The sequence below is a fragment of the Salvelinus fontinalis genome, chromosome 12, assembly GCF_029448725.1.
Source record: "Salvelinus fontinalis isolate EN_2023a chromosome 12, ASM2944872v1, whole genome shotgun sequence".
In the NCBI taxonomy this organism is placed as follows: domain Eukaryota; kingdom Metazoa; phylum Chordata; class Actinopteri; order Salmoniformes; family Salmonidae; genus Salvelinus; species Salvelinus fontinalis.
Window position 1 is genome coordinate 19,710,254 of NC_074676.1, and position 23,655 is coordinate 19,733,908.

Below are 23,655 nucleotides of genomic sequence, written 5' to 3' on the forward strand. Positions count from 1 at the left end.
GACCTTCATCCACATACCATTTTTTTCTCCAAACGTTGCTTAATTGTGTCAGCAATTAGACATTGTTCTTAGGGGGGGGGCTAGTTACCCCCTAGTACCAAACTTGTATGGGCCCATAGATATTCTGTTATTCAGAATGCTGTGTTCAGTTATTCTATGTGTGGGCCGTCACTATAGGTATGTTGTTGTCAGGATAAGAACGGAGGTTTATGTTTGCATGCTGCATGTCCACTGAAGCTAGGAATGGGGTGTCCCCATCTCCTCTCAGAGACTCCTATAAGATCATTTACTTCTAAGAAAGAATCTACATTTTTGAATGATACGATAAACATCCATCCACTTGGCATCTTGTTTGCGTTTCAGATGTCTGGTAAACGGGTGACATTATAATTAGTACTGTTTACTTTTTTTAAATTTGACTTGAGACTAAACACCCTTCCTCCACCCTCTAAAGACATTGAATGTTCTGTTGAAAGATATCTCTTGGGAATCAAGAGGCAGATTTGGGGAGGAGTGGTGTGGTGGTATAATTGTCTTTTTAATTTGATATCAAAGAAAAAGCTTCTTCCTTCCACCTGCTGCCATACCAACAGTGTCAATCATCTCCCAACAAGGTTGTAATGATAGTGTTCCATTCACAGTAACCCAGGGGCAGAAGGGTCCAACCAATGTACCCACACCCTGACATAGTCTGTTACCAGGCCCTTTACTATGTGGTCTGTCATCTTTATGTAGTGGTCAGCTGGTTACAAATAGCAGCCTTGTATAGTGGTGAAGGTATTTTCTCGTTTTATGATAACGCTAGTAGACTTCAGTGTGTGGCGTTATGGTGGGAGAGTAGATATACAACCTGCAGGCTACATTTACAGTGCACCTGGTTGGTTACAGACTAATGACTGGTGAGCAGGGCCAAGCTCTCTACAATCCAAATTCCAGTCAGTCACCACCAGCTGGGAGTCTGTCTTTCCAGAGTCAAATTATAAACCTGTTAAATGAGCCTACTACCTGGACCCCTGACTGAGCTTCCCTCTCCAGATGTATGCTGCATAGATCTCCCTCTCTCTCATCACTAGCAGGCAGTGTGGATGATTGCCCTTTGCCAAGAGTGTTAACCTCAGAGAATTAAATTCTCTGGTTAAATGAGATGAGCAGTAAGTAGGCATTGCAGTTGAGAAGGCCCAACAGGGTGCCAGCTATACAGATCATGTGAGACATGGCTGGTGAGAGCACAGGTGCGTGTTGGGAGACGGCTGCACAGATGGGCTGAGACAGGAGGCAGCAAAATGCATCAGGTTATTCAGGCAAGTCAAACCAACAGCTTCTTCTTGTTATGTAAGGACAGTCTCGTGGTTGAAACACGCACCTTCGTATGGTATTTTCTGTGTATGCATTAATCCCACACAAGTCTTCTATGGTAGTAAGTAATCTAACAGTAGTCTGTGGTTGTGATGACAGACAATGTTTTGTTATTCTATTGCTCCTTTATTTGTGTCCTGTTGCCTGAGACCGCAATGAAGCGGAACTGACAGACATGTGGACAGGAATCAGGCCCTCAGTTTGCGGTGTGAGTGTGTATGTGTGTGGATTCCCGGTCTCCCGGAACAGGATTGGGCTTGCTCAAATATGTCAGCTTGGTTTAGAATTGTTCAGCTGTTGTCGACATGGGACGCCACATGAAGAGGAGGGTGTCACAGAGTTTCTCCAGTCAAAACAAACAGCACTTAAATTTCATTCTACCCATAGGAACTGATTTAGGATCAGTTTTCCTCTCTCTGGTCCTGACCTTTCCATTGTAAGCTTCACAATAGCACTGGTCCTGATCCAGCAGCTCAGGGGTATTTCTCTAAGCAGGAACACTTGCCAACGAACTTTTTCCAAAAATTCTGAAAAAGCTCCGGTAGTGTTAGTACTAGCCTAAAGCACTCTGACACAGTCTGATTATATGCACATACACTATTTCATTTAGAAAACTCCATGTGATGTCTTCATTACTTTTGCTATGATCAGGGGCACAACTTTGGTTTTAGAAGTTGGGGGGACATTATTATTACTTTTTTTAATCCAGTCAGATGAACACTCCAAACAGCCTATCCGACCGCTCGGAGGCGTCCACATGGTCCTTAAGCACACCGTTGCCTTGTTTTGTATCACATTCCAATGATAAAACTGTGGGCTACAAAAAATGCAATTTCGGGACTCCTACAAGGGCTGTTGTCCTCCGTAAAGGCACTGTGAGGTCAGTACTGTACAATTCTGAGCTGGGAAAGAAAAGAGGGATGCAAGTGATTCTCTAACTGTCCAGCAGAGGGAGTCAATACACTGAGATAGGAAGTTCACACTTGGATTCCATAGATTCTATGTTCCACTCTTCAGGTGATTGTTGGATGTAATCCAGCCCCCAGGGTCCTCTTCCCTAAACATGATGGTCATCCTCTCTGGTGGTCTGCACGAGGTGATTGGTTGATGCCCGTTGCTGGACTGCACAGAAGCTCTCCCTGTCGGTGACTGAGCCCTTGGACTAGGGGGATGGAGGCTGGCCTGTGTGGCAGGTGGTGAGTAGCCTGGGGAAGCAGAGGGACTTTGGGCCTCATAGACTCCTGTAGCCATTGGTTCCTCAAGCCTGGGTCTCCTCTAATTGGCCCTAGCTCTGTGTGGTCGTAAGTAGGCTTTACAGCAGTCCCAGCCCTGGCCTCAGCCACCCCACCACTAAGCCTCAGTCTGCGCGCTCGCAGCTCTAACACCCTCCGGCTACCAGGGTCTGATGTGGCGTTTTGAGGGGGAGAAGGCGTCAGAGTGGACAGGGAGATACAGGCTACCTCAAGGGATTTGGCTTTTATCTGAAACACATCTGTAAATGAAGCATAGTTTACTAGAGAACATTTGATGTTGCATTGTGGTAGTGTGATTTCAAGTTATTCTGTGTTAAAATCCTTGGATTTATATTTAGGTTTCTTGGTTTTATATTTCATATACTGAATAGGTTTGACGTGTTTGATGGCCTTGTAAACCAGAGGTGAGAGACTCACCTGAAGAGGGGGACTGGAAAGGTAAGTCTGGCGAGCCAGTGTTTGCCCAGTGACTCGACCCGTCTCTTTTTCCACCCACCTCCTCGCCACTGAAAATGCAGAGACTTCCTTCATCATCCTTTTCTTCATCACTGTGGAGGATGGGCAGTATCTGAGGCCATCCCCCTCCATGGCTAATAGACATCTAGAACACAAAGTCATAGAAAATAGGGAAAAGTCAGTTCAGAGTGGCTGGCTGACTGACTGACACAGGACTAAGTGGTCAGTACATGTTATGCTGTTCCCTCCAGGCCCTGAGCTCAGAGAACACGTCGCTGCGCTGGTGTCCGTCCTGCTCCGAAAGGTCATATGTGTGCTCCAAAACATGGAGGGGTGGGGCGCTCGGAGTGAACACAGGTGAGGGGGCCGCAGTCTGCATACAAAGGTAGGGAGAGAGAGGCAGGGAGACATTATGAAGTTAAAGACAGAGCTTTACACAGAGGTAGGGGTGGCACCTGCATAGGGAGAGAGTGAGATGGATGAGGTTGGAGATTGAGGAGGGTAAGGGGAATAGAGAGAGGGAATCAGTGGGAGGGACAGGAATGGTGAGAGGGACAGAGATATAGAATATGGATGGAGGCAGAGGAAGAAATACAGTGAAGAACCGAAAGAGAAATTAGGAAAATAAAAGAGAGAGAGTGACAGAGTGTAGAGATGACAGATTGTCTGACGTTGACAGGGAGCTCCGTCTGTCATGTCACCTAGGCCACAGCTGCATCGCTCCATCACCCTCCCCTCCTCTCTCGGATAATTATCTTCTTCTGTTCATCCTGACATCACAGAGAGACAGGGGCGATGTCACCCAGCCATAATGGCCTGTCACAACACATAACTATTCCACCTTCACTCTGGGCCACTTTCCATTGGCGCTGGAAAACTGTCAAATTTCTGCTGTGGTGGTCAATGTGCCAGAAATGAGTAAGAACTCAGTATCTACAGTTTCTCCCCACTGATGGGTCAACATACCCTCATCTTCTGTCACCTGGCTCTGAGGGCCTGGACAGGATTTCCACAGAACAAGATCTTCCCTGCACTTGGAGAGAAACAAAAAAACATTTCATTACTGTGGAGGATAGCTAATCAGGGATGGCGATTGTCACAACATGGGAAATTAGGGAACTGGATAAAGGCATAGTATGCCTGATTTCTGGGGTCAGAAAATCAATGATCTCTGATTTAAAACGACATGATGAATCTTCAGACACTGTTACAACATGTCCTCATGGTGGCAGTGTTAACTAATTATACATTTGGATGCTACATTTGAAAATAAGTCAAATACATTAGAAACTGTTGAATAACACACAAAAGGGATACAAAACAATAAGCCTGGTTCACTATATGGGCCATATTCAGTTACTAAAAGTGGGGCCTTGTATGTGGAGATGGTAGGACACCAATACAGTATCTCACCGTGCGTCAGAACGCTAGCGTCTGGGTCCACAGAGGCTGAACCTACATCAGCAGAACCGGATCTGGACCCGGAAGGAGAGAGGACTCTGGACCCAGCCCCTGATAAGGTTCACGACCCAGAAAGGGGTCTGGAGTCAACTGCTGAGAGGGGCCTTGCACTGACCGGTCGGCTGGAGGGACGGGAACTGGAGAGGCTGTTAGCTAGGCGCTGGCCAGAGCTGGGTCTGGAGTAGGCCCTCACACTGGCTGCTCTCTCCTCTATGGCCAGACAGGGAAGAGGGAAAATATAGAAGAGTACAATACAGAGTAGTATTAATGGCCTTATAGAAGCAAAATGACACACACACACACACACACACACACACACACACACACACACACACACACACACACACACACACACACACACACACACACACAAACACACACACACACACACACACACACACACACACACACACACACACACACACACACACACACACACACCCTGTGCCATCTCTGCGCAGCTGCAGTCTTTGATGGACTCTCTGAGCAGGGCCCAGTCTTCCCCCATGGAGCTGGTGCAGCCAGGCCCTGCCTTCTCCTCTGCACATATGTAGTCTAGGTAATGCAGCTGTGGGACCAGCTCCCCTCCCGCCGACCGGTAGCAGTAACCCTTTTCCTCCTTGGTCTAGGGAAAGGAGAAGGCAGGATGAAGAAACACGAGAGGGTACCTTGAAGGAAGAGAACCCGCACGTAAAAAAAGAGACGCTAACAGATCCACTCCAACTACTTTCAGTTGCACAAGACCAGCCCAGTCAAAGGGTACTACATGGAGGGTGGGGAAAATCTAGTCCTGGAGAGCTGCAGTATATGCAGGCTTTTGTTCCAGCCCAGCACTTACACACCTCATTCAACTAATCAAGGTCCATATAAGCAGATGACAGGTTGAATTAGGCTAGGTGTGTTAAAACAGGGCTTGAAATAATGCATCCAGTGCAGCCCTGGAGAAGCGGAGTTGCCTACCTCTGAACTACACCGTCGATTCAGTATGTTAGGTGATACAAATATGATAGGTGACTGCATAAAGGGTCCAAGGTTGTGCTTTGGTTGTGATTTTAATGGTCGATTAAGGCCAAGGAATGTCCAACCTTTCAAAGTTATCCTTTCAATGCCAAACACACCCCTTAACACCAGAATAACATATTGTAAAGAAAATAGCCCTGTTAGAAGAGCTTTAAGCCACAATGAGTGTAACTTATGTTCAACGGAGGAGACAAAGAAAATGGTTCTGAGTGCCAATAATGGCAATAATCTGCACTTTGTACTGTGTTCTGGTCCTTTATCAGCACTGAGAGGAGAGCGAGGAGGGAGAGTGACCAGTAAAAGCCCTATGCTGCTGCTAAGAGATCAAATTAGAGCGGAGTACTCTCACCCTTCACCAACCAGCAGAGAGAGAGGGGGGAGAGAGAGGGAAAGAGACAAGAGAGAGGCGAGATCGAGGGGGGGAGAGAGAAGAAAGAGAGAGAGAAAGAGCTACACTTTCTGTGCTCCACCAAGGGTATAGACAACCAGAGTCTAGAAAGAAAGAAAAAAGGCAAACCCAAGGACCCCTCTCTCAGTGCTTGGACCAAGCCTAATGCATATTCAGGACAGCGTTCCCTCCCTCACTGCCCCAGTTTCCTAATTCCTGCTGCTGGTTGGGTGGGTCAAAAATAAACACATTCACTCATCCATTCATACCACTTCAACACTGCATCACGTCGTTATAGTGAAACCTTAATACACCACTTTAATATGGGCTCATTCCCATATCAACACCTGTGCTAAAGAGAGTATATTTTCCACCCTGCCTAGTTGAGCAATGTTTATACTAACCATCAACACAGCTTGTAGCATCCCTACTTACACAAGCAAAGCCTGTTTTGCTCTGAACACCAATTCCCTGTCCCCTGCTCTCCAGTCCCACCATGTTCTGCCTGATGCGGACATTATCATCTGGGCCCATATGGGGGACATTGTGGAGAGTATGACTCACAGCCTGAGCCCAGCATGCAGAGCCATGGTAGCACAGTCATTCTGGATAATCTCATTACCAGACTCAAACACTCACAACCTCCATGCCTGGACACACACACACACACACACACACACACACACACACACACACACACACACACACACACACACACACACACACACACACACACACACACACACACACACATACACACACATACATACACACATACATACATACATACATACATACATACATACATTCATACATACATACATACATACATACATACATACATATATGCATGCATCTTGGAGTATCTAAAATCCAGATTCAGTAATATATACAATAATACACATGATTGCGGTTGTGGTGAGGGTTAGGGGTGTAGGGGTGTGTGCAAATACCTGTGGCATTAGGGTGGGGGTGCATACAGACAGGGTTTCCCTCTAGGGTGAGCGTGCGGAGTTGGGAGCGCAGGTCTAGGTACTGCACCTGCACCAGGTCATCCACATCATTCCCTTCCAGGTCCAACAGCTGTAGATTCTCCAGCATGCTCACCTGACTCAGGTTCGACACTCTGTTGTAGACCACATACAGCTCCTAGCGTAGGGAGAGGACATACCAACACAGGCTCAGGTTTAGTAGAACTCAACTTTTACATAGTCAATTACATAAAACGTTGAATTGTGAGGTTTTCACAGGTGAACGAGGGGGATAGAAGCCAGGTGGAGTAACAGGTCTTGTAGACTGTAGTTCATGATGGTACACTGCAAAGGTTTTCCACTACAAACTCTACCTTGAGAGAGGAGGAGGGGAGAGCATACAGGTCTACCAGACTGCAGTGAGATATCCACAGCACCTGAAGGTGAGACAGCGTGGTTCCCAGGTCCCTACACAGCCATGATCCAGAGGCAAGGGTGGAATTGTCACAACATAACATCATGAGGGAAAAAGGCTACCGGCAAGGCTTTGTTCATTGGTACTAGTAGCACTGGTGTACCTAACTTTTAAAACGAGCACCAGAGTAATAGATTGATTTAAAGGTATTTAGATAGCCTATATGAATCATGTTTTGAAGCTCATCTCCTGGAGCCCCTGTGGTGATACTGATGGTTTGTCGAGATTGATGGTTTGTTGACAACTGTAGCATTTTAGCTAAGCCTAACCCAGCTACGGACAGAAGTGACATTACGTAGCTAGTTAGGAGAACGAGGTTAAGGTTAGGAAAAGGTTTAGGGTTAGGCTTAGCTAAAATGCTAGTTGTCCACAACTGTTATCCCCAACGTGACAACTAGATGGAGCTGTACTGGTAGACACAACCATACTAACCACCAGGCTCGACAAACTATTAATATCATAACACCGCCTCCAAAACTAATCCAATCACTTTTCAACCGCTGCAAACTCCTCCCACCAGGGTAACCCGAGCCAGATAATTGAATCCCCTCATTGGTAAATGAGTTGCCACAATCTGACCAATCAAAGTATGTTTTGTGTTGTATTCCCATTGTGATTGGTCCCTGGCCTGAACCAATAGTGTCACGTTCCTGACCTATTGTTCCTTTTTCTTTTATTTATTTCGTTGGTCAGGGCGTGAGTTGGGGTGGGTTGTCTTTGTGTGTTTTTGTATTGTCTAGGGTGTTGTATGGTTTACGGGGTTAAGTAGAGTAGATGGGTTAGTGTTTAGTATAGGTGTCTAGGAAAGTCTATGGTTGCCTGAATTGGTTCTCAATCAGAGACAGCTGGTTATTATTGTCTCTGATTGGGAGCCATATTTAAGGCAGCCATAGGCTTTAGCTTTTGTGGGTAATTGTCTATGTGTAGTGTTTGTGTCAGCACTATTTGTCTGTATAGCTTCACGGTTGTCAGTTTGTTATTTTTGTTAGTTTGTGCATAGTTGTTAGTTTCTTGTTTTTTCTCTCTTCTAAAATAAAATATGTATTTTGCACACGCTGCGCCTTGGTCCAATCTCTCACAGCAAGACGATCGTGACAAATAGGAGGCAATTTTTTTAATAATATAAAAGCCTCCTTCATTTTGCCATCTGTAAAACGGGAAACCTGGGGAAGTGTCACTGCGGAAATCTGCTAAAGAGGGGGTGTTAATCAGTGACGACTCGTAACACGTTAAACGAATCAAATGCCTTGCCAAAGGTCCTCAACCAGATTAGTGACGTAGGATACATTTTTTTGACTAAAAACAAGCACAGATGACAACAGAACGCTTGCAGCACGCTGGTTTTTGCCGCATTACAGATATTTCGAGATTAGCTAAAGGTGCAGCAAGAGGGGAGAAATCGTCTACAACGCTGGCCATATCAAAAAAAAAATTGTTTCTGGAGTTATTTTGGGCTGTACAGGCTAGCATTAGGGCCAAGAAGAAGCTAGCCACAATGAAGTACGTTTTGAGAAAAATCAGCTAACCTTGTAAGCTACCTAAGTATAACTAGCTACAATGAACAAAAATATAAATGCCACATATAAAGTGTTGGTCCCATGTTTCAAATAAAAGATCCCAGAAATGTTCCATACACACATAAAGTTTATTTCTATCAAATTCAAACCAATTGTTATTTGTCACATGTGCCGAAAACAACAGGTGAAATGCTTACCGTGAAATGCTTACTTACAAGCCCTTAACCAACAGTGCAGTTCAAGAAATAGAGTTAAGAAAATATTTCCAAAATTAAATAAAGTGAAAATAACAAGTAACACAGAATTACATAACAATAACGAAACCATATACAGGGGGGCTGGTACTAAGTAAATGTGTGGGGTACAGGTTCGTCAAGGAACCTGTGTGCACAAATTTGTTTACATCCCAAGCATTTCTCCTTTGCCAAGATAAACCATCCACATGACAAGTGTGGCATATCAAGAAGCTGATTAAACACTATGATCATTACACAGGTGCACCTATGTAATGGGGACAATAAAAGGCCACTCTAAAATGTGTAGTTTTGTCACACAACACAATGCCAGAGCGTGCAATTGGCATGGTGACTGCAGGAATGTCCACCAGAGCTGTTGCCAGATAATTTTATGTTCATTTCTCTACCATAAGCCATCTCCAACGTCGTTTTAGGGAATTTGGCAGTACGTCCAACCGACCTCACAACCGCAGACCACGTGTATGGTGTCTTTTGGGGGCGAGCGATTTACTGATGTCAACGTTGTGAACAGAGTGCCCCATGGTGGTGGTGGGGTTATGGTATGGGCAGCCATAAGCTACAACGACAACGAACACAATTGCATTTTATCGATGGCAATTTGAACTCAGAAATACTGTGACGACATCCTGAGGCGCATTGTCGTGCCATTTATCCGCCGCCAGCACCTCATGTTTCAGCATTATAATGCAAGGGTCTGTACACAATTCATGGAGGCTGAAAATGTCCCTGCATATTCACCAGACATGTCACCCATTGAGCATGTTTGGGATGCTCTGGATCGACATGTATGACAGCGTGTTCCGGTTCCCGCCAATATCCAGAAACTTCACACAGCCATTGAAGAGGAGTGGAACAACATTCAACAGGCCACAATCAACAGCCTGATCAACTCTATGCGAAGGAGATGTGTCACGCTGCATGAGGCAAATGTTGGTCACACCAGATACTGCCTGGTTTTCTGATCCACTCCCCTACCTTTTTTTAAAGGTATCTGTGGCCAACAGATGCATATCTGTATTCCCATTCATGTGAAATCCATAAATTAGGGCCTAATGAATTTATTTGAATTGACTGTTTTCCTTATATGAACTGTAACTCAGTAAAACCTTTGAAATTGTTGCGTGTTGCGTTCATATTTTTGTTCAGTATAGTTCAATTTCTCATGATTATAAAGCTAACAAAATGTTAATAAAAAAAGGATATTATTGACCAATATTATTTTCATACTGTACCTACATTTTAAAGGTTGGATTTGCACTAACCAATGTTATATGTCGTCACTTAAAACCCTCTAAGGTCGATGTCCACTCACCCACAGGAATAGAATTTGCATAATAAAAAATCCCCATAAAAATGCCTCAGTTTAAGCTAGAGATATGGTTTTGTTTTTGCATTGGATGCATCTCAATCCACCGCATCCACCTTCAGTGCATTCGGAAAGTATTCAGACCCCTTCCCTTGCTACACATTTGTTATGTTACAAGAGTTGCCAAGAGTGTGCAAAGCTGTCATCAAGGCAAAGGGCGGCTACTTTGAAGAGTCGCAAATATAAAATATATTTGATTTGTTTAACACTTTTTTGGTTACTACATGATTCCATATGTGTTATTTCATAGTTTTGATGTCTTCACTATTATTCTACAATGTAAAAAATTAAGAAAAACCCTGGAATGAGTAGGTGTGTCCAAACTTTTGACTGGTTCTGTATATAATTATTTTTGATACTTCAAGTCTTAAAATGATCTTGGTATTCTAAATAGCTTAGTAGAACCCCCCACCCCCTCCCTGGCTTAGACAAGTCTTAGACTGTTTAGTGCCAAAAATAAGTGGCTAAATACATGTAAAGAAAAATATATGTATATATTTCCTGATCTTTCTTATATCTCTCAGATATAGGACAGACACTTCAGAACAAACTTCCTTTTGTTGTTCCATGTAGTGAATCTGTTATTCAATGCATTTGTATGTGCTAACAGCAGTAAGGCCCAAACATTGTTTTCAACAACTATTTTTTAAATATATTTTTTGATACTTCAAGGGGTCTTACTATTCAAAATCAAATAGCTAAATGATTCTTGGTATGACCATCTGAAAACAATTCATTCAACTACTAGACAAAAAGAAAATGTTCATTTGAGAATACAACACGGAAACAGACACAGAGACAGAAGCCCTTCCCCTCTTTATTGCAGGATTGTGATACAAGATTAATCAACATTGACACTAGTTCATTAGAATAAAATTGTTTAACAATTAAAACAAGTTAAAACACTTCCCTTGAAAGAATCAACACTTCATCCCTATAAAATAAGATAACTCGTATGTTAAGATTAGACATCTTAGTCAAAACAACAATAGATCATTGAGGAGTAGACTATTATTACTAAAGCATCATTTCAGGTGAACAAAAGAAAAAACACCATACCAGCGATAGCACAACCTTGCTCCACTGATCCGTGATCTAGTGGGTGAGCAAACTTCTGTTACAGCCCAGAAATAGCACACTTGATTGTCAACTCATTGGGTTTGATAAGTTGAATCAGGTGTGTTATTGCTGGGCTGAAACAGAATCTTGCACACCCAGCAGACCTCCAGCAGGGTGTGTAATGTTTAACTGTATATGTGTATACAACCTGTGCTAACATAAGTAGGCATACACATATAACCCATGGCATATAGGTAGGCCTACCTATGTTATCAACATGTTGTATACAAGAATACAGCTGGTTTGTGAGAAGGTGTTAGTTCACAGTTAGCCTTTTATGTAAATTAAACTGCAAAGTACCAGTGGCTTGGCTTTGGCCCCAAGTGAGAGCAGGTCCGCCGGAGACATGGCGTAGTGGCACAAGGGTGCCGGCCCGCGTAGATGGAAACCGAAAAGTCTGAGCCTTATAGGTAAAACACTGGGATAAATCATGTATGGAAATGCACCATTAGTCTTTTGGAACATTCATTGGGACCCCTCTCTTCATTTGCAAACAGAGGCTTTCTATATCTGAGGACAGAAAACATCACAAAGAAACAGGCTTCATAATACTCAAATTAGACCGCACTGAATATTATGTCGCTATTATCTCTCTGTCCTCAAGGTTTTTCTCTCTCGGGCCTGAAACTGGAGAATGTTTTCATAATGTCCCCCCACAAAGTTACCTGCGCTATCCAGTAGCCTACACTCTCCCTTTTCTGATAGCTGGAGCTGCAATTTCCCCCTCTTCATGACTGCTTTCTACAAAAGCATTTGGAGACTGTGTTTTTAATTTACAATAATTACATCAAGATAGCTAGCTAATAGAAAGTTAGCTAGCTGATGACATTTAATTCACTTAGCTAAACAATGTGTAACATTAGCTAGCAGCTCAGTTGAGTTAGCCTACAAAGTGGCCTACTACTAGTACTGTAATACTTTTTTTTTTTTTTCATTTTCTAAATGCATGTACTTACTTTAATAGGTTCTCCCACTCACTTTGTTTTTTCGGGTCCTTACTACAACGAAATAATGGGCAATCTTGAAGATTTTACCTGTGGTAGCAAAGCGCAGCCATGTGGACGAATAGAGTACCACTGCATGAGTCATAATGCCCATAAAACCTAGCGGACAAACAGGGAAATAGTTCAGGTAGCTAGGATTACGGAAGGATGATTGCAGAAACTGAGGTTTTGTTTGAAACTGTTAGTGAGTCGAGTGAAGCTAATAGTACGGAGTGAGAATGAGTGGGTTACAGTGGCGAAGAAAAAGGGAAACGAGAAGTAAAGCTATGTTGGAAAAAAGGAAACCACTAGACTTGTTTTTGGTCAGTGTCAGGGTTTTGGATGAATGCTACTTGAGAAATACGTTTAACGTATCCAGGAAAATCTGGAATGTGTTGGAAGAAAGTGTGGAGTCAGTGAGAGTCACAAGAAGTGGTCTTATTTAGATTTTTTGTGTGTCTGCGGAGCAGAAGACGCGAGTGTTAAGACTCAAAAAGATATCGGAGTGGAATGTTTCCTGCATGGATTTTCGTAGCAGGGCGCCTATCAAGGGTGTTATTTCTGGGGTGGCGCAAGAAATAAAGGCGGAGGATATAACTGAAGACATCGAAGGAGTGGTTGGTGCATGTTGATTGACCTGTATGATGGATGGAGAAAAGAAGTTCACTTCATCCATGCTACTGTTCTTTGATGAAGAGTCTCTCCCTTCTCATATAAAGTTAGGATTCATGAGATACCCTGTAAGAGCTTTTGTGCACAAGCCCCTTCAGTGTCATAAATGTAAAATATTTGGTCATGTGTCAAGTGTGTGCAGAAGGGAAGAATATTGTATGCCAGATGAAGGGAAATGCTGCAACTGTGGAGGTGAACATGCGCCTGAATTCTTGGAGTGCCCTGTTAGGGTGAAGGAGATTGAGGTGGCAAGGGTAAGGAGTGTCCAGTGTGTCTCTTATCTGGAGGCGGTGAGAAAATTAGAAGGAACGAGTAGCGGGGAAGAAGCAATTGTAGTAGAGCCACCAAGACCGGTGAAGGTTTCTTATCAACCAATGGACAGTGAAATGCTACATGGTAAAAAGATGGACTTTGTATTATTTATTGTAATGGTCATAAACTGTACAGCACAAGCGGAGAAAAAGTATACAAAAATTGGAATCATTTTGAATGCTGCTGAACGTTTTTTGGGACTTCGTGACACAGCCGAGGCGGTGCAAGAAATCCTGTCGGTGAATGTAGCCCCATCACAGTAGGGATGTATTTTGGAGTGGACTGTGATTGGAAAAAGTATGATAAAAAAAAGAAATACGTTAGTTGACGTGTTTTTTTTGTATGATGTCATTTTCCCCCTTTCCCGGAATGTTTTTTTCTTATTCAATACCTCGTCCAGCCGGTGGCGGTAATGCACCATTAACAATGGATGCCAACCACCGTTAAACCTAAGAAGAAGGGAAACGGTTCCAAAAGATTTTCCACCATTCATTTTTCCCATAGGGGTTTTTAGAAACACTTAAAATAAGGGCTGTGTTATGTGTAGGCTTACCCTACCCCTACATTTCCTTAAATGTACCTGTTAGCAAAGTTGCCATTGAGAGACAATGTGCAGAAGTTTGCGAGAATTTGTAGTCTTGCATGATGTCTGATTTGTGCTAATTAGCATGTTTTAATCTGAGAGTAAATAGCGCCGAATATATTGATAAAAGTCCCCTTGTCCAAAAGATTTACACAGTTATTAAAACGTCATGCCAGGGTAAGCCTACATGAAAACACAGCCCTTATTTGAAGTGTTTCTGAAATGAATGGTGAAAAAACGATTGGAACCATTTCCCTGTTTGACCGCTAGGTTTTTTGGATATTATGACATATCCAGTGTGGGGCTCTACGGAGACAAGGCACAAAGTATGTTTGTCACCAAATCAGTTTAGAATGTTTTGGGACTTTTGACTTTACCAGCATAACCCACATTCAGTTTCAATAAATATAAATCGCAGACTGTCGGCCACACTTGAAACTAGCATACGCAACAACTCTACAAAATGTGTCCTACCCAGACAGAAAACAGTGATGCACATAACACACAGCACCCCTTCTATGGGCATGTGGGGGAGGGTTCTTGAAATGTAACATCCAGTCAAAATCTTGCCACTGGGAGCCAGCGTATTGTTCAACCTCTAAAGACCGCCAAGGGAGGCGTGACCACGATGTGATTTTGGAGGTATGGCAACGTGAGACTAAGTGCTACCAGCCAAATTATCAATACTCCAGCTAGCACAGCAGAAATATTTAGAGCATAGGCCTATGCGACCAAAATGGTTGCGTTTTAGACCAAAGGCCACCTGTCCATTAATAACGATAATAAAATAGCAACAGTTGTAAGACATAGTATTGGTCCGAAAATGTGGAATTCATAATAAGGAACAATAATCACATCTGAAAGGATCCTACTAGCCCTTTTCCCAAAGCAGTCCCCACTTGACACCTCCATCCGCCATTCCCAGCCCTCCCTCCCCTGCACACTCTCTCCTCTCTCATCAGCCTCTGTTATGAGTACCTCTGGACCTTAGCACACTCCTTACAGTCCCCCGACAGGCCTCCAGAACCCAGCCAGCATACTGCATTCTCCACAACCCCTCTGGACTTTCTATCCCTGCTCTCTGCACACTTACCCAGCCCCCACATCCAATCCCAGGTCCATGGGAAACCCTTTTGAAGCCTTGTTTATCTATGACTTCTGGTCAGTCCCCAACTTCAGTATATTTTTTAAAGCTGGTCCCCTCAACCTTAGCCCCAACAGCACATTCCCTACTTTCTCTCCTGACTCCTCACAACACCAGCAGGCGCAGTATTCAGTTGTCCCTGACCACCACCCTCCCTAACAAACTCTCTCCTCATCAGCCTCTGCAGCCCAGAGCAGGAAATGCTATCGAGGCTGTTCACGTCCGGCCGGCCCTTGGCTGTTCCTCACAGGGTGGGTCACACAGTTCTCTATCTCCCCTCTGCTCCTATCCTCTTTTATTCCTTGATCCTGTATCACTCTACTGTCCCTCTCCTCTCTTATCCCTCGCTCCCTCTACAGAAGATTCAGGCCATGTAACCCAGATATTTCTCCCCTCTGCTCCTCTCGCATCCTCTGCTTCCTGTATAACACTTACCCAGATGCACAATGGCTTCATCTTCCAACGACAGGCTTTTTCCAGCAGCACCTTGTCAGCCTTGCCTGGTTTCCAAATCTGTGTGCTTTGTGCTGTTATACATGCGAATGACAGAGGTTCTGGCTAAAGCAAAAATTGATCTGGCAAACAGGCTACAGTCTGTCTGTCTGCTGTGCGATTTACAGGCCGGGTGCATCCTCTTTCTCCACAGACAAAGGCCCTCAGTCAGATTTGCTGTTCCCCCTCGCCCTAGTGTTACAGATCCCTACGGATCCCTTAGTGGAAATAAAGCCACTGCACCTGTACTGTGTATGTTCCTATCCCATAGCCTACCAGCAGGACCCAGGGGTCTCGGTCTTCAAAGCCTAGCTCTTAACCACATTGCGGGCCTCCAGAGCCTTCTGCTTCTGGGCCTTTCCTGATACAGACAGCCAGGCCAGGGTGAAGCGTCACAGTGATCCCCATGGGACGACACTAGCTCTGGTTCCAATTACAGCTCTCTTTGTGGGAGGATGGGAAACCCACACACAGTGGGTCTCCTGCTTTGTCCCCTATCATAGGAATGGAGCATCTAGGTCTACCTGCCTTTTTACTGTTAGCTGCTGCTAGTAGTAGTGTTTGTAGTACTCAGAGCAGAAAATGCTTTGCTTTATTGAACAGAAAATTCCAACACATAACTACAATAGACAGAGAGACAGAGACAGAGCACTATAGTGGGACTTTCCGCTTACCCCACTGACGTTATCATACTGTTGTTAATTTTCAGCTGCACCAGCTTGGGCAAGTAGGCACCTGCAAGATGATAAGATAAAGAGAGAGAGACGTTCCTCACACGTCACAGAGGGCCGATGACTTGATTCGATTGGGTCTTAAACAACTGGCTGGCTCCCTCCCAGCCACGCCTTAACAGACCTATAATCTCCATTCATTAGCGGAGAGAGAGAGACAGAGTCTGCTGCTAGTGATTCACCCCTGTGCAGACAAACTTCCGTCATGCCTGCACAAGTTGTGCAATTGAGGTTTTCTTAAGGACATAGGTGAGCATGATGGTGCAGTTCTTTCTGTCCTTATCTGTTAAAGCAGTGAGAAGAGCAGGAGGGAGTTGTGCTCAGTGAGAGAGCTATGTATGGTACAGTACAGTACGAACATGCCAAAGTGTGAATTTGGCATGTTCTGTTTTATGCATGGGGTTGGAACCTAAATTATTGCCATCGTTTCATTCTGAACAGAACCATTATTCATTCCGTTCTACTGTTCCGACCAGCAAAATAAAGTTCTGAACCAGTTCGAACCCCCAAAAAAGTAATGGTTCCTTTTCAAACTTCTGAAATCGTTTTTTTTTTGCTTGACATTAAATTACATAACTAATCGGATAGAGAAGCTTGCTATGGAGCGGGAAAGCGAGGGTGGAGGTGGAGGAGGAACTTGACTTGAAGCGCTGGAAATCTTGCTGTTATGCATTATCTGAATTAGGCTCACAGAATTATACCTATGGAGGAGCAGCTTCTATGAAGGAACTTTGAATGTCTTTGAACTTCAGAGAGTTGGCTTAATGTTAGACCAGAGAAGCTAGCTAGATAGCTAGCTAACAAGCTTGTGTGTGCAGAGCGGCACCAGAATTAAAATAAAAACACGTCTTAGCTTTTTGTAGTTAATAAATCCAATATGAAATGTGATAACTACAGTATCCTTAACTAGTATTGAAAAGGTTAATCAATTCTTCTCTAATTAAATCTCTCTCCCTAATTTCTGAATCACGGTTGTAACGTCAGTAGGCTACAGTAGCCTATGTTTCGGAGGGGAAGGGTCAGGTAGCCTACACACACACACACACACACACACACACACACACACACACACACACACACACACACACACACACACTGGCAAAGATTTTCAGCTGGCAGGCAGACACTGGAATACGTTTCTGAGTGACAGTGAGGGCATTGCGTAGGGGCTATGTTGCAATTTTTAGTGGGACTGGAAAAAATTCCCGGAACGTAAAATATCGTTATTAACCGATTCCCATTATTTGAAAATAATGTTTCTGTTCCGGAACAGATCACTTTCGTTCCCGGTTCTGATTCTGTTCCTTGAAAAACCTATTTTTTCCTCAAATTCTGTTCTGTTCCCTGCACCGGTTCCAACCCCTGGTTGTGTGCATCACACAGCCACGGTATGTTTTTTGTCTGGCCTTTATCTGTGTCTGGCCTTTAACAGTAAACCATGTCTGTGTAGATTGTGATTGTCTTAATGTATCATACTATGAGTCAATACACATAATATGAACTCATCATGTGTGAGTCTGTCAACACTGTACATTTTCACACATACAGTAGGTATTGCATAATACCTACTTCATGTTTGTTTAAAACAAGGATTCACATACAGTACTGTTCACATATACGTCATATTCAGTAAAATATACAGTACATAGTCCCCTATAATTGCAAATACTGCAACAATACAGTGAGCTCCAAAAGTATTGGGACGACACATTTTTTGTTATTTTGGCTCTGTACTCTAGCACTGAAATCGTAGTAGCATCCACATTAATATAGAAGTGTTTAGAAACGTATTCTATTCTTATTTACAATAAAAGTGACTCCAAAATGACACAATACATTATTTACCATTCATTTCTATTGGGAACTAAATAATCTGAACCACATCCAAAACAAAACAGCAAATGCATCCAACAAAATATGTCACTGTCCCAATACTTTTGGAGCTCACTGTATGTTACAAGTAACTGCCAAAATAAAGGAAACAGCAACATAAAGTGTCTTAACGGGGTGCTGGGCCACTACGAGCCAGAAGAGCTTCAATGTACCTTGGCATAGATTCTACAAGTGTCTGAAACTCTATTGGAGGGATGCGACACCATTCTTCCATGAGAAATTCCATCATTTGGTGCTTTGTTGATGGTGGCGGAAAAACACTGTCTCAGGCACCACTCCAGAAACTCCCATAAGTGTTCAATTGGGTTGAGATCTGGTGATTGAAAAGGACATGGCATATGGTTTACATCATTTTCATGCTCATCAAACCATTGATGAGGGCATTGTCATCCTATGGGGGCATAGGGCATTGTCATCCTATGGGGGCAAAGCCATGGTAGCAAACATAATGGCCTGCCCAGCATTTTCATACATGACCCTAGCATGACAGATATTCATTTCTTAATTAACTACGGAACCACTCCTTCTTCTTTGGGATTGGGTTGGTGGATCGAATCCAACTTAAAGGTGCATACACCGCCCCCTACTGTACTAAAATGTGAGGCTAGTCACTACCTACCAACATTAAATTATCTTCATTATTCCTGTTCCTGAAAGGAAAAACTTGCACCACCAACTAACCCTATACCTATATACCACTATTTCATATTAATTAAAATCAGCACCCCATTAACTCATACATCCAGGTACCTCTCTTCAGATGCCACCTACACTCATTAAAAACCCACTACCCCATTTTACTACTTTGACGGCCTGGGAGGACGGGCCACCACCCCTCTACACACCCTGTTACTCTTCTGAAGTCAAATCTCGTATACCCTTCTCTGCAGCTGCCACCACGACATCTATTCGCTGTGATTTACATTCCATTTCTGTGGTACAGTTGATAACCATTGCTACAGTATGAACGCTAAGAAGCCAACCTTACTGAAGCATAACTCACTCGTTACCCTATCCCTCTGTGCTGGCACAAATCTACTACTCACTGGGATCCTCACCCTTGACTCATCCCCCTCCACTTCCTTCACTGCCTCAGCATATGACACCCTCTGCACTACTCTGACTCTGGCCACTTCAACCTGCCTCTGTCGCCCCGGACACTTCAGATACCCAGCAACATGGGCACCCCTACAGTTGACACACACAACTTTATCCACCGAAATTACACAATCCTCTGTCCCATGCACTACTGCACACGTCCCACATATTGGAATCTCCCTTCTACACACTTCTGAAACATGACCATTGCACCAGAAACAACGCGGTAGCGCCTGTTCCCTCTGATCAGAAAAAACACAAACACATATCACAAGTCCGCTACAGGTTACTTCACTGATTCAACTGCCCCCAACTCCTTTCTCACCCACCCTGAAACACAAATGGATCTGCCAATAGGCAGGGGTCCACTTTCTCCCAAAATGTCACTCCTATTGGTCCAGATTCTTCTTTATCATGTCTGACGCCATTCTCCCTCAACACGTATCTTCCCACTACACTTGGCTCTTCTCCTTCTTCCTCGCTGTGCATTATCACATCTATCCGTTCACCATGCTCTTGCCGCGCCTTCATCCACTGCATTGCTTGCAGAGCACGCACTGATGGTATTTCTCCAAAACCAAACTTCTGTTCCTTAGCCCATTTTACAAGTCAGGCTAACTCTGACCTCTCCATGCTTCCTTCACCTTCTGGAACCACACCTGTGTGGAAGCACATCCTTTCAATGTACTTTGCATCCCTCATTTACTCAAGTGTTTCCATTATTTTGGTAGTTACCTGTATATTTATTAGTAATACAATATAAATACAGTATGGGCCTACACATATAGTGGACTGCGAGGGTGGTGTATGCTGCTTGGCCAGTGGTTGTCTCTCACCAAAGTTCCCCAGAGTACTCTCCCGAGTGTCCACACACATTTCTAGGGAGGTGACCCAACAGAGGTCTTCTGTTCCAGACAAGGCTTTCTGTGGAGTCAGATATAAATATGTAATGGTCTTTTTTTACATTGTTTCTCTAAGCCTACAGTATGTAACAGTGCTGGATAGGTCTCAATCTCGCAAAGGCCATAGGATACAGGTGGACAGGGGTGGTCTGCTTGTCACTGGGACGACAATCCAACCTGTGATGGGGGGAGGTTTTAGCAGGTGGAATAGTGGAGAACAATTGGAGGTTTACTCAGTAGTAGTGCAGCTATTTGGACATTGGTACAGCTATTTGGACATTCAATCATTACGGTACTATTTAATGGCAAGTTTACAAACATATATTATGATAAATAGAATTGAAACTTGTATCTCATTGTGGTAAATGGTGAAGTAAGTATAGCCATTTATAATTATAATGGCTCGACCGATAATAAAAGACGATCAGTATTTACCTGGCTAAAAGAGAAGGAATATAATATCTATTGTTTACAGGAAACTCATTCAACACTTTTAGATTAAGTTGTATGGAAAAAAGACTGGGGGGCAGAATATACTTCTCCTATTGGCAAAGAAACTAAAAAAGCAGTGATGATATCAATAATTTTGACCCGAATGTGCAAATTGTCCAAACAGATCCTCAAGGTAGATGGATTCTTTTAAATATGTTATTGGACCATAAGCAGTTCTGGATCATTAATCTATACGGTCCAAATAATGATGATCCATGCTTCTTTGAAAATATATATCATAATTTATCAAGCCTACAAGCAATACAATACTCTATTATTATGGTGTCAGATTATAATACGGTTCTAAATACCTCAATGGACGGTAAAGGAAATCACACTACAAACTATCACCCTTATGCACTTAAGGAAATCACGAATATCATGGATATATTGGAACTAGTGGATATATGGAGGCTTAAATATCCTGACCTAGTGAGATATACATGGCGGGGGCTCAATCAAGCTAGTCGTCTTGACTATTTTCTTATGTCATTCTTCGATGGCACCAAAATAATGTTGTCGGACCATCAAATAATTGGCATATACATTACTCTTACAGAATTTTCACTAGGGAGTGAGGATATTGGAAATTGAATCAAGAATGTATAACTTGTTTTTTATGACATAGGTACAGCAGATCCCATTATTGTGTGGGACACTTTTAAATGTGCCTTTAGAGGCCATGCAATTAAATACTCATCTTTAAAACAAAAGCAACTTAGGTCAAAATAATTCATATTAACAAAGGAAATAGAGGGACTATGTCACGACTTCCGCCGAAGTCGGTCCCTCTCCTTGTTCAGGCGGCGTTCGGCGTTCGAACTTTCATTTTCCATTTGTTTTGTCTTGTTTTCCCGCACACCTGGTTCACATTCCCTCATCAGACTAAATGTATATTACCCTCTGTTTCCCCCATGTCTGTGTGTGGAATTGTTCTTTGTGTAGGGCGTTACGCTACAGGCTGGCTTGCGCTAGGTTTGTTTGTTTTGTTTAATCCGGTTCATGTTACCGTGGTTGTGCTTTGTGCTGCCTCGCCTGTGCCTTTGGGCCAGGGTGTATATTAAAGTTCTCCTGTTATCACCCATCTCTGCTCTCTTGCGCCTGACTTCCCAGCAACCAGTCACTCACCCCGTTACAGAATTCCACACCACCAATGGAGTCAGCAGGAGCGGGTGGCCCCATTGTGGGGGTAGAGGAGCACATCTGGGAGCACGCGGCGATGCTTCACCATCTCGGCGCTGTCATGGACCGCGTCGTCCAGACTATGGACCGCTGGGAGAGACAGGGAGCCCCTCCAGCGCCCCCACCAGCACAACAGGGGTCTCCACTACTCGCCTCCCCTGTACCCGGTCCCAGTGGGATTCGTCTCGCCCTTCCCAGGGAGTTTGATGGGACGGCGGCACGCTGCCAGGGGTTCCTGCTGCAGCTGGACCTGTATCTGGGGACCGCCCACCCGGCTCCTTCGGGATGTGAGAGGGTGTGTCCCCTTGTCTCGTGCCTCTCGGGGAAAGCCCTGGAGTGGGCTGACGCCGTGTGGGTAGAAGGAGATGCGGCGCTGGACCACTTCGAGGAGTTCACCCGCCGCTTCCGAGCAGTCTTCGACCACCCGCCCGAGGGTAGAGCGGCGGGTGAACGTCTCTTCCATCTGAGGCAGGGGACAAGGAGCGCCCAGGAGTTCGCCCTGGACTTCCGGACCCTGGCCACCGGAGCGGGATGGAACGACAGGGCCCTGATCAACCACTATCGCTGCAGCTTGCGCAAGGATGTCCGTCGGGAATTGGCCTGCAGGGACACCACCATCACCTTTGACCAGCTGGTGGACCTGTCCATCCGGCTGGATAACCTGCTGGTCACCAGCGGACGTTCAGACGCAGCTCTGTCAGTTCCATCTCCCAGCACCACCGCTCCGGTGCCTATGGAGCTGGAGGGTGCTGCGCTCAGGGAAGCCGGAGGGAGGGGGCCTTCACGTGCACCATCTGTGGCCGCAAAGGTCACACTGCCGGTCGGTGTCGGGTTGGTTCCTCTGGGGGTCGAGGCAGCAGGCAGAGCGCTCTGGCGTCATCCCAGGTGAGCTTGCACCATTCTCACTCAGAGCCCTCTGTTGGCCACCTGTTTTTGCAAGCCAACTTTCCTGAGTTTTCCCCGCATTACCAGCATAAGGCGCTCGTCGATTCAGGCGCGGCTGGGAATTTTATCGACAGAGCATTCGGCCATAGTTTAGGGATCCCCATTGTTCCAGTGGGTAGGCCCTTTCCAGTTCACGCGTTGGACAGTTGACCATTAGGGTCCGGCTTTATCAGGGAGGCCACCACTCCTTTGGTCATGGTGACGCAGGGGGGTCACAGGGAGAGAATCAGTCTCTTCCTCATTGACTCCCCTGCGTTTCCCGTGGTGTTAGGCCTTCCCTGGTTAGCCTGTCATGACCCCACTGTTTCATGGCAACGGAGGGCTCTCACGGGGTGGTCGCGAGAGTGCTCGGGGAGGTGTTTGGGGGTTTCCATTGGTGCTACTACGGTGGAAAGTCCAGACCAGGTCTCCCCAACGCGCATTCCCGCCGAATATTCCGATTTCTCGAAGAAGAAGGCGACTCAATTACCACTAACATCAAGGCGGTGGCCCGTTCCTGTAGGTTCATGCTCTACAACATCCGCAGAGTACGACCCTGCCTCACACAGGAAGCGGCGCAGGTCCTAATCCAGGCACTTGTCATCTCC

General features: G+C 44.6%; 1 pseudogene; it reads right to left on the reverse strand.

Moving 5' to 3' along the window:
* Positions 1-220: 220 nt before the first annotated feature.
* LOC129867700 (leucine-rich repeat-containing protein 56-like) lies at positions 221-22,123 on the reverse strand (annotated as a pseudogene).
* Positions 22,124-23,655: the final 1,532 nt, after the last annotated feature.